The sequence below is a fragment of the Meleagris gallopavo genome, chromosome 1, assembly GCF_905368555.1.
Source record: "Meleagris gallopavo chromosome 1, MGAL_WU_HG_1.1, whole genome shotgun sequence".
In the NCBI taxonomy this organism is placed as follows: Eukaryota; Metazoa; Chordata; class Aves; order Galliformes; family Phasianidae; genus Meleagris; species Meleagris gallopavo.
In genome coordinates, this window is record NC_139404.1 from 90,879,667 (window position 1) to 90,892,210 (window position 12,544).

The following is a 12,544-nucleotide window of genomic DNA, read 5'->3' on the forward strand; positions in this document are numbered from 1 at the left end:
GTTGGCCACTGCTTCCTCTTCTGGGCCTCTCTCTCCTTTCATTTTCAGGATTCTTTCCTAGCTCAGCACCTTCCGGACCCAAACGGTCGATTGGGAAATGAAGTCACCATGTGGAAATGAATTGTTTTACAAAAACACCTTCAGCATCCTCCCTATGCTTCTCCTGAAGCTGTGCACTGGTTTCCTGAGTGCGCACACACACACACACACACCCTTCTAGCCTGAGCCACAGCCTCCTCCTGGCTATGAGCACACTTCAGCCTTCAGGCCCTTTGAGCCTCCAACAGCTGCCTAGAGCTGCAGCAGGCAGCTTGGCCCCTTGCTGAGCCAGGCCTCCTCTGGGCTCATCCCTGCCTTGGCTTCTGGCAGCAGTCCTGTTGCCTTGAAGCGTCTGGATACCACTGCCTCCTGCAAGTTCTACACTTCATTTTTTGTCCTGGTGGCAGCTATGTGGCCAAATGTGCACGTGCACGCATTCCTGAATGCAAGGAAGGAAAAGAAGCAAGAAGCAGGAGCAAGAAATGGGAATGAGCATGGCTTAGACCCCACGTGCAGAGCCTGAACTTTCTCACCAGTGGTTGATCCTTCACATGTGCTGTGTACCACAACTTCAGAGCCCTGATTCATGCAAGGAGGTACCAGCGGCTCATAGACGTGGAAAAAAAAAATCCCCAATGCCTATGAGAGAAAGCATTGGTAGTTTTTGAGCTGCAGACTTGGGGGATTTCAGTGCAATTAAGAGTGCAGCGCTGGGCGAGAGCAGAGTCCCTGGGGAATTTGGGGGCAAGTAAGAGTGCTGGCTGGAGCTGGACCTGGGGGATTTCAGGTGGCTGAGAGCACTGAGCTGCACTGAGCATCCAACCCGGTAACTTCATACTTAGTGTCCATTCAGACCTCTGCTGCTCCTCTGCACCCTGCTGCAAACATGAAGATCTAGAAGCCTCTGCTACAGAAAATAGTAACAGAAAAGGAAGTGGGGAAAGGATTTGCCAGTATCTCAGCAGAGCCAATGGTGCCTTCTGACCTTTTCTGATTCAGACTGCTGTATACAGAGCAGCTTAGAATTTATTCGGGTTGCTGTGACACTTAAAAGCAGAGGTTTGTCTCCTATGGTTTAGGCCTATGAGAGGGAAAACTCCTGCTTTTGGCAGGCTCTCTGTGAGGAAGGGCTCCTGCTGCAGCAGTAACAGCAGAGTCATAGGGACAGGGAAATGGGAGAACTCCTCTGCATTAGCCCAAAATGCCCATGATATCAAAATCATTGGATTTTGCCATTGTTTCCTGGTACTTCATTTCCTTTAGCCACCTAGAAACTGAAACCAAAGTATGCCTTGGAGTTAAGGATGCTTAAGATATGTCACCAAAATGCAGTGAGTGCTATTTCCTGAGCAGCTGCCAACCGAAGCCATCATCAGGAGCCTGAGAGCGTGCGGTGGGGAGATGGGCAATTCTCAAGCTTGAATGCTTGCGTTGATCCCAGAGGAGTCCCATGGGACACCATGAGGAAAGCTCTCCATCACGCACACACAAGTCTGGGACAGTGTGGGGCAGCATTGCCCTAACTGACCCAACAGCATGGGGAGATGGGCACCAGTGCACCCATTTGGCAAAGGCAACCTTCTGGTTTGGGGTCATGCAAAGAGTCATCATATTGCACCTTTCTGGGTTGTTGGGTGGTTTTTTTTGCTGTTGCAGTATTTTTTTTTTTAATGAAAATTTAGGCTGTGGTGAACCAATGGCCAGGATATGCCTTCTGGAAAGTACCACCTTGGAGCAGTTCACCGTGCCACGTGTTGGACACTGTGGTTAGTACTCACTTAGACTCAGAATTTTCCTTCATGTTCATCTGGAAGAAAAAAGGGTAATTCTCTCTGACTAAGAAAAAATGTGCCTTTCTAGATGAGCCCAGGATCAAGAGCCCACTGCAGGGGGCTGTGAAGGCCATGCTGCAGGAAGGATGCCAGCTGAGACCCTGTGGGACATTTCTGCACAACACCTTCAGGCCAAGAGCTGGAAGAAGGTGCAAATTAAAAGCACACGGTGGCAGCTCCAATTTGCTGAAATTTGCAGAATCTTTTCTTTCCCCCGTAGGATTCATAGGTAACTTTCCACAGTGTCTTTTGGGCTCTAATACATGTTCGTTTTGGAGTGGGGCCAATCTCTAGCAGCCCATCATTCTTTTAACAGCTCTATTTTCCTAAAATTTTCCTCCTGGGCTTACCCTAATTCTCAGTCACCTAATTCTCAGGTGTGTGCTTTTGTCACTGACCAGTAAATAACAACACACAGTAACAAACTGTGACCAGCAGTCAAAACAGCAGCTGGCAGCACCACATGACAGCTGGGAACCAGGAGGGCTTGCTGCAGCCACAGGAATAAATGATGAGGCAGCAGTGCATCACCCCAAGCGTACTGTGCGCTCACTGGGTAGCTAGTGTCAGTGCGTGTTTCTGGCCCTGAACTTCCTTCACCCAAAGCATGGCAATGCACTTCCTGCCTTGGTTTCTCCATCTGGTGAGGCAATGACCCTTGCTTGCTGCTTGTCTGTGGTCACGTCAGCGAGCGGCTCTCACCTCCCTGTGCTGTCCAAGGGAGCATGGCTGAGAAAGAAGGTGAGTGCCTCAACTCCAAATGCAGCCTGTGTGTGAGGAGAAGCCAGCAGAAAGGCTCTTTTCCCAGAAGTGGGATCATGGATGGGCATTTTTGTAAAGTGGCAAGAAAGATTTGGCTGAAACAGCTTTTGGAGATGGCAGCAGAGGTTGTGCCTTTGCATCATAGAATCATAGAAGCTGAAAGGGACCTCTGGAGATCAAGTCGACCCCCTCCTGCTAAAAGCAGGTTCCCTACCAGATCCAGAAAGCAGCAGATGACCGACTTGGTTTCAGGTTTCAGCCTTAGTTTCAGCCTCTTACTCAGGAGACCAGGACACCAGACCAGAAGCATCTGCCTCCTTCTTTTCAAGATCCTTTTTTTCCAAGATACTTACACAAACTGTCTAAATGAGAATCTGGCTAAAAAGGAAACCGAATGACTAGTGTGATCTGTGCATTGTGGCACCTGCCATTCTCCTCAGTGTGCTTCTAAAATCCCACCTTAACATGCTTTTAAGAAATTAAAATAATTTAAAATATAAAAAAATCTATTTCAAGCAACTGCAATTCTGCAGGGAAGAACATAAGACAAGCAGGGAATAAGTTCAGTGGTTTCATGAGAGTGAGGCATTGCAATGCCCATCCGGAACAGTCAGTAATGTTCTCTGTATGAGCTGAGGGCAGCAATCACATCTGGTAAAAGAAACTGCAAATTCATTTTTTTTACTCCCCCTCCACTAGGTTTGTAGATGACTTATCGGTAAATTGGAATGTCTGGGGACAGATACGTCCCCAGCAGAATGTATGCCCTGCCTGGAGAAGTCAATGAAGCAATTGTGGTCAGCTGCTGTAGACACAGGGTTTGGCTCAAGCAGTGGATATGAGGAACAACTAGCTGGCAGGCTTGTTGCTCCTTGATGTAAATAAAGTGACATTTTCACTTTCAGCTGTGTGCCAGTGTTGGCACTGTGCTCCCCACCTGCAGTGTGACAGTGCTTGCAGTCTGCTTTCTTTCCAGTCTGCTGGCAGCTGTGTCTGTGTCCTTTCTGTACATGTGCTGGCCAGGTAGCATACTTGGAGGGGTGTCACGCCTGTGAGCATCAGCTTGTCTAATGACCAACTCAACTCCCAGTCACTGGCAGGTTAATTTGAAGGTCCTAGCTGAGGGTCACCCACCTGCAATAAAGTGAATCATTAATTCCCTCCAAGGCAGAGAGGACTTACAGATAGATGATGACAAACTGGAGGATTGGACAATCACCAACCGCCTGGAGCTCAACAAGAGCAAACTCTGGATTTAGCACCTGAGACAGGGCAACCCTGGCTCTATGTACAGACAGGGGGATGAGGGGTTGGAGAGCAGCCCTGCAGAAGGGGATCCAGGGGCTCTGGCTGACAGCAAGTTTTATCTGAGTCAGCAACGTGCCTTGACAGCCCAAAGGGCCAACCATACCCTGGGGAGCATCAGGCCCAGCACTGCCACTGGGTGGGGGAGGGGTTGTCCCGCTCTGCTCTAAAGGATGACTTTCCTCAGCTTGAATGACTTAAATTGAGACCAGGCAAAATCCTAGATATGATAGGTTAGGAAAAGCCCTGTGGTGGCTTTGAGTTATTTGATTGGATGATTGTTTTCCACCACAGGGATTTCTCTTATGCCGAGTTGTGACCTGAGCCCCTTCTCTTGTCTTTTTCTTCTGGCTGTTTCTTCACCAGCTCCCTCCCTCCAGGAACATTGCTGTTCCTGGGAATGACTCCTATTTTAACCGTATACCAAGGTGCATAGAATTAGTGGGAAAGTGCTTAGCAAAATGGCCAACAATGCACAACATGTTAAAGTTTACTTCTGCATTTGATTCTTCATGAATTAGATTTCAGAGAATCGGGAAGTGCTGATGTATGACAGAAGAGGAACGCGTGAACAAGACCACTGAATACTCTGTTTTATCCATTAGTGTGACAAGGCTTAAAAATATCTGCTTCCTTTCTGTACTTACGCACTTTGCGTGATGCAATTCAGTGGTGATACCGCCTTGGTGCATGAAGTTCTGCTGGAAGGAGGAGCAGGGAGGTGGTATAAACTGGCTGACAGTGTTGACTGCTGGCCTTCCCTCTTTGGCTTCACCCTCACCCTGTGCATGCACCCACACTCACAGGAGAGCGTAGCCTTTGGAGGAAGCCACAAAAAGCATGGCTGTCCCCACCATGGCCCTACTCTGGCAGAAAGGATGGATGAGCTCGTGACAGCAATCACCAGGCAGAGGAAGCTGCTAACTATGAAACGTCTTCTTTTTAAAACTGAAAGCTTGTGGGATCAGGGAGGAGATGACCTGTCACTGATATGCCAAGTAGATGGGTGCGCAAAGCTGCAAGATAATGCAAGAGGATCCAGCTCGGGGAGAAAAACAAACATTTGATTGATGGTGCATGTCAGACCAGAGATTGTCAGAAGTCAGTTGAAAGTTAAGAATATTGCAGCCCCAACAGACACGGGGAGGTGTGGGAATAAGGATGCTTTGTAGGCCCCGTATTCCTGGGGTTCATACATCAAAACTACAGTGGCTCTGCTGAAAAATTACTTCAGCACGGAATAGAGGGGAGAAAATATTCTATATGGAAGTCCCTTTCCTCGTAATCCAGCCCAAGGCCTCAGCAGTGGGAGCAGCAAGCAACTTCTCATTTGACATGGATGTGACAAGAGCATGAGCTCAGGGATCAGGCTTTGTGTCAGAGCAGACATTTGCTGAATGTAGGAAACACGTTGTCTCTGCTCTGTCAAAGCAGCCACAGTGCTGGAGGAGCTTGGGGGCTGCCAGAGACAGAGGCGGGTGAGATCTTTTTGTATGCTGTTCAGTCATCTGTCTGACCTGGGACCGTTGCGCTGGAAATGAAGTGTTGCTTATCCCATCCTCAGTCTCCAGAGCCTTCTCAGTTTTTCCTCTGAATATCCCTGACATGCCAGCTGCTTTGATGTAACCTAGCCATGCATGCCTTAAGTTGTCTTGGTTGCAGAAGTGAAACCATGGAGGCTGCTCTTGGGCTGACACAAATGCATTCAGCCATAAATGAGGCTGGTACGAGGAACCTGTAGGTGCATTGGCAAGGAGGCAGCCAACAAAAGAGGTGATAGCACACCACCTTGAAAGAGAACGGTTGTATTTGTAGGTGATGGTAGGGAGAAAGGAGGGGCAACATAATCCCCAACTTCAGGAACTGGCATGTGAAAACATACATAGTCCTGCAGTAAGAATTTCTGATACTGGGAGGGGCATAGCAAAGGTCATTCCTATCATTAACCAATCAAGACTGGAGAAGTATGTGACCTGAGACCTCCAAACAGCCAACTAGCTTGACCTCAGTAGAAGGAAAAAGAGATAAAAGTGCAAAATGAATTTACCATGGCTATCTCACGCAAGCCTATTCTAGCAGTAGTTGTTGACTACGTAGATAGAAGACTTCAGAAAGGCAGTCCTTACAGTGCTAGAGGCAAACCCACTAAGCTGGAGATACAGAGGATTAATGTGAGCATTGTATTTACTTAGAAAAAGGATGTCAGGAGGTTGTGTCTCAAGGGAAGCAAGCAGGGTGGAAAGAGGTTATTAATGAGGCTCCTCAGAGAGCTGATCTTGTTTACCCAGAAGAAAAACAGGCTTTAAACAGATTTAGGCTGATCTGAAGGGCTGGTCACTGCAAAGATCATTCAGGCTGCAGCACAAGGAAAGCTGATGGTACCAAGGGCTGGAATAAGAACAACAGGATGAAAGTCGGCAGCAAAAGGCCACACCTTGTGCATGCAGAGACTAGCTGCAGGATGCCTTGCTCCCAGCTATTCCCTGCCATTTGGAAATTAGAAGGGAAGGGGAGCTGTAATTGACCATAAAATGAGGAGACCTCACTATGATGCCACCAAGAAAAAGAATGTAACCAGAAATGAGATCTTCCCAGCTGGTTCAAGACACTTTTGGATGGTTATGGAGATGCAGGTACCCCTCGGAAGGCATGGCAGTGGACAGGAAAGAAAGGACCAGACTGGAAGGAGAGCAGAACAGCATAGCTTGCTCAACCCAGTGCCCAGAGGTGTAAAGGGATGTGGACATTGGGTTGGAGAAGTGCAGTGCTGAGTGAGACAGACTGCCTAGCGTGATGCTCACCATACCCCAGGATAGAACTTTCCCATAGCAGCCAGGAACAGGATTTAGCTGGGTTTTTCCAAGCCTATCTGCTTATTTCCAAAGGTTATCCCAGGGTTGTCAGTGATACCTGCTAGTACTTCTATAAACAAGGACTCAGCTGTGCAATGACAAAGAGAGAATCTGCAGCTCTATCTATGCATTTGCGTGCCTATTGAATGGGCCAAGCACAGCACCTGTGCCATGAGATTGCCTTCTCTCCTCTCGCGGATTTTCATGAGCATAGTTAGGTGTCAGTCCTCCCCTCAGCCTGAGCTCTCTCCCAGTGCCACACATAGAAGACAAGATATATTGGCGAAGGAGCTGTAAAAGGGGGAAGTCTCATGGCTTGCACTTACAGAAAATTGCTCTTTTTTAGGTTTGAAGGGAAAAGAAACAAACCAATGTGGACACCACGTTTAGGTTTGAGGTTCAAATATTTTCAGGTTTGGTTCTTGTTTTAGGTTGTGGGGGCTTTTGGATTTATTTGTTTTCTCCTGAACTCCCCCTCCTACCTTCAAATGTCAACCTGGAAGGTTTCTGGAATTGAGTCCTTTTGAACTTTGCTTCCTGAAAACCTTGAGTTTGCACTTTCTGTGTTGAATCTGATTTGTGTGCACAATAGCACAATCTGTGTCTGCGGATGTACCAGTAAGGATGGATACATAGATGGATACATTTACTTGTCTCTGAACAAGTCAATCTGCCAAAAATGCTGCATTTGGCAAGAAAACTACTCCAATGTGACTACTAGCCATTCTGCAGGAGGCCAGCATGATCTTGCTGCAGATGGACATTTTGGAGGCTTTTAAGTAATAGTCCCTCTACCGAGCACGTACAATTCTGCTCTTTGGGCCTCACTCCTACTGAAATCAGTGTTGCACGATGTATACAAATCCATGTTAGAACAGTACTCGCACTGTTGCACAGATCAGTTAGAGCTGATTTGATGCCCTGCTTTTGCCGATTGGGAGCCATCTTTCGTCTCTAGCCTCAAGTCACCAAATCCTGCTGCCAATACTGGTTCTAGGGTTCATCTCATATTCCATCAAGTTGATGCATCTCACAAAGATGGCAAAAAAAAAGCAAGTCTTGTTTATTCTGTTCTTCACTGTGTTAGCATGTTGAACTGGATTCCAAGGGAGTACTGAAGTGCCAGGGTTCAAAGCAGGAAGAAGTTTGTTCCCCTCTCTGATTGACCGCATGAAAATAATCCTCAGGATTTTTTGTAAGCCTGAGGCATAGAAAGCAAGCACAATGCAAATTAACTGTGGATTACTAAAATCAAAGCAGGATTCTGGGGAACAAAACCGACTTGCGGGCTGTCTGCCCTTAGTCATATTGAGCAATTCCCCAAGTTGGCAGGACAAACACACAGCAGATCTCAGGCAGGAGGCAGACCCAAAGAGCTACTTCTTAAACATGCTATCTTATATCTTAATTCATTCATTTCACACATCCATTTTCATACCTGAGCATCACCAAGATGACACAAATCCTTAAAGGATAACTTGCTTACGTTTATACCGCTGTAGTTTCTCACTGTCACTGTGGTTTTGTGATTAGAACAGCTTGAACTTCTGTGGAACTCTGCAAAATGAAGTCCTCAGTCCTGGCTGAATCAGAGCCTTACACTTTTTTGTCAAGCGAGCGTAAGAAATGTCTCAGTTCTCCAGGTAGCACAGAGCAATACTGTCCTGTTGGGATAAGAACCAGATGGAAAATGACCTTCCCCGTGACACAATCACTTGTGCCAAATAGCAGAATGCCTGATTAGGCAGGATCTACAGGGTCCTGGCTGTCCTGAGCTGCACTCTGGCACTGCTCATGCCCATAGCAAGAAGTGCAGGGCTCCAGCAGCTCCCTGAGGTCAGGTAGGTCCCTTCTTATGCCTGTAAACATTAAAGAAAAATTCAGCCCGTGTTGTCCTCACAGCCTGCTGCTGCCAGGGCAGCAGCTCCTGACAGGCAGTGTTGGTGTGGTCATTGCAGGCAGTGCAGCCTACTCTATGGAGAACCAGGGTGTTTGCTGCACTGCCTTCACTCACTGGCATGGAAACCACAGGAAACTGAGATCTCCTTTACAAGGGAAGAGCCAGATCTCCTTTACAAGGGAAGAGCCAGTAGGAGCTAGATATGGGGTGGTGAGGGTGGCTGTGGGTGGATTCTGAGGGGCAGAGACCTGCTCTCTTTTTCCTGCATGAACGTGTACGTTGGGCTCTCCTGAGCAACGGCTGCATGGATAGTGGTGCATCGAAACAGGAGATCACAGAGACCGAGTTCACTGTGAAGGTAACCAAAGAAGGTTAATCCCAGATTATTAAAACACCTTAGTTTTTGTCTAGAAGCCTTGGGGCTTTCTGAGCAATAAGCATCATACTATCAAGCCATTATCAGGACCCAAGTTACACGTTGCTGAATAGTGTGGGCGCATTTTGCATTTGCTTAGTTTTAATTAATTTCCCTGTTTCTGAGTCATAAAATTCTGCTTTAAATTTAAATTTAAACACAACTGTATTTTCTGTAAACAAGACCATACTTAGACTCTAATCTCTGCTGAGCTGAAGCTTCTTCAACTCTTGCCAGCTTTGTAGTCTGAAGGTTGGGGACGGCTAGGGGGAAGAACAGGACAAGAAATCTCTTGAGCTGTGTGGGGGGTTTTTGTTATTCTTGTTTTCCTTTGTAAGTGATTTTCTGTAACCTGAAACTGCTGGATTTTCCTCTTTCCTCACAAAGTGTTTTCCTTTGTTATTGTCATTGTGAGGGGACAGCCTACATTTGTCTGAGCAGCTTAATATCTCAAGGCATTTGGACTTCTTTAATAAAGCTGCCTTCTGCCTTTCTCTTGTGGGATAAAAAAGTGTCATTTACTTCCACTGATGAGCAGAAAAATGTTACCAGCTGAGTTCATTCATTACTCTATATACCTCTTATACCATGTGCGAATATTGGAGCCAACAAATACTGGGGGGGGTGGGGTGGGGAAGGGAGGAAACAACAAACTTCCTAAAAACGTTAATCTGATTTGCAAAGGGGGTTATTTCTCAGAAGATGATGTTTTTAGATCACTTGCACAACGATATTTTGTCGACATACTTCCCTATAAACAGTTTGGATACTTTCCATTCAGCCTGGATGTGTCTGTATGAAAAGCACTCAGATGTGCTTATAATCTGGATGAATACAGGTGGGGATGTCTGTTCACATTAACACCAACCGAATGGATCCCAGTGCTGTAAGAGGGTGTGTGGTTACGAATTCTCCTTGGAGAGTGGGTGCTATGTGCTGTTTTCCTGTATTTACTCACTTCTGCGCTTTCTAACATATTTCTGCTGTGAGGTGGTGGCAGAAGTAGGAGGAGGTGGTGGCTTGGTTGTTTTCGCTAATCACTACATGTTGAAAATAGCAAAAGTTTGCTTGTTTGTAGGCACATTCCTGCAGCAGTAGTTCTGCTATTTGAGAAAAGCAGGTGACGGCAGTGGGTCAGCGGAAGAAATCTAGCTGTGATATAGCTGGACAGTTTTCCATTGCCAAGGCTTTCTAACACAAGTGCTGATTAGCAAAGTTAATTTCCTCTACATAGCACATACGCTGCAAAATTTCACTTGCCTTTTCTGCTTTTTTTTCCCTAACTGTTTTGTGTGAAAGCAAAGGAAAAATGTGGTACATGTGATGCTCTCACATCTTCCTCTTTTCCATAGTAATTATTTTTAGCAGTATTTTAAGGCCCTTTCTTATTAAACAAGAGCTTCCCTTTTCAAGCTACAGTGCTTCTTCCACCTGAATAAAATTGACCCTAGAGCACGTATAGTTAAAATGCTGGAAGCTTATTAAAGTGCACAAGAAAGCTTATTCCTATGGGGATATCCCTGTGAATTACTGAGTTTATAATACCCGCTATCGTGCTCTTATCAAGGAGCCTCTTTTGAACAGGGGCTTCAATACGAGTCCTTCAACTTTGTTAGCACTCCTGACTAAGGACTCACAATACTTCTTCCCTTGAAGAGCTGGCTTCCAAGAATCAAGGATGTGTGCTCAGGGAAGCTCTAAGTGATGGGCAGATTATGACTTCTGCCTCTGATCAAAGCAGAACAAAGCACTTGACTGCTGTGTTCTTTCTGTTATTGTAATCTTGCAATCGGGGAGCTCTTTGTATGTACTACAAGATACCAGCAGCCATGATACTTAAGAAAAGAGAAGGAGCTCTGGCCGAGAATGACATCTATGAGTTCAGCTCTCTGTAGCAAATCTAGGGAGCCATAATGAGGCGATGAACTGCTCCAGGTTACTCTGCAGATAAGGAGGGGCAGGGTGCTTCACGTTGGTGGCTGATGGGAAGCCAGCACAAAGGCAGGGAGGCCAGGAGCAGGGCCTCTCAGGGATGGGGAGCTCTGCTGCTTTTCCTGCTTGCTTAAGATCTGGGTTAAACCTTGAGCAAGAAATTTAGATGCAGATGTAAAAAGCTGGGTTTTCCTTCTAGCTGTAATATACTAATAGCAAATAAATATATATATATTAGATTTGAAACTTGAATTTAGAAATGAAAGTGAGATGGTAAACTGCACAGCTCTAACAGGCTTGCCTGTAACTGTATAATGAAGTAGCATAGAGGCTTGCTCCCTCTTTGCCTAAAATGCTGCACAGCCGCATTGGAGGTGTGGGGAGGAGAGCTGGGGCTGTTACTGAAAGAAACAGAAAGGAGCAGCATGGCATGTTCATGGCTGGTTTTGGGGTTTTTTTTGTTCCTCAAGTATCATGAAAACACTTGTCTGTAAGTGTTCCTATGATCCTATTGTTCCCACTATTCTTAAACTGTGCTGATGCATGGGTAGAGGACAAATATACAGGATTGAATTCAGACCCCGGATCACAAAACACAGGAGACCACGTGGATAGGCACAGAGCCCCACTCTGAGTCAGCAGCATGCTCTTTCATGTATAATATTTATTTCTCTGCAAAAAAAGAAAAAAAAAAAAAAAAGGTGCAACCTGTTCTTGCTCTGGTATTTGATTTCTCTGTAAAAGTGCCATCTGCTTGGTTATGTATATATAGGAGTGTTCAGAAACTGGAGTTGAGCCATAACGTATGTCAAGAACTTCGTTAAAGCCATCAAATCACCTCTCCATCCCTCACAGATAAGTCGGGCAGAAAGAGGAAAGATTTATCGAAAACGTACTTTGCATCTGAATGTGAGAGAAGGAGTGCTGTCACGAGATGTCTGACCACTCTGCTCTGCTCGGGATGGCTCTGCACTGCAAGGCCGTGCAGCTAGCCACCCTCCCCAATGCACCAAGGGGAGCCCAGCCATGGCCCCACACCTAATGCTGCAGGTGAGAAGCTGGAGCCATGAGCCTGCCTTGAGCGGGCCCCGCAGCAAGAGGGAGAGAGCCAAGGCCATGGCCTTGGGGGTGCTTCCTGCTGGCACTCAGCCGTGGTAGGAAAGGTGCTTTCCTGTAATGCTCTTAATGAAAGCAAGCTGGATGACTGCTTGCCTGATTACACACAGCTCAACTTGAAATTATTTTTCTTATTTATTCCAGTTTTAATTTTATAGGATTATTCCCTGTGTAACATCAGACGTCTAACTTTAACCTAGCCTTCAAAGCCCATGCCACCTGACCGCTACACCCAACACCTGCAGGAGCCCTTCCTTCCCTCCAAGCCCTACACCCTCTGGCCCCTATGTTTAGAGGACTGGGTGGCTTCCACACCCTGGGCAGCCCTGCGGGGCTGTGGCCAGGGGCGCCCGCCCTCGCGCATGCCCCACGAGGAAGTTGCGGGTGGGCG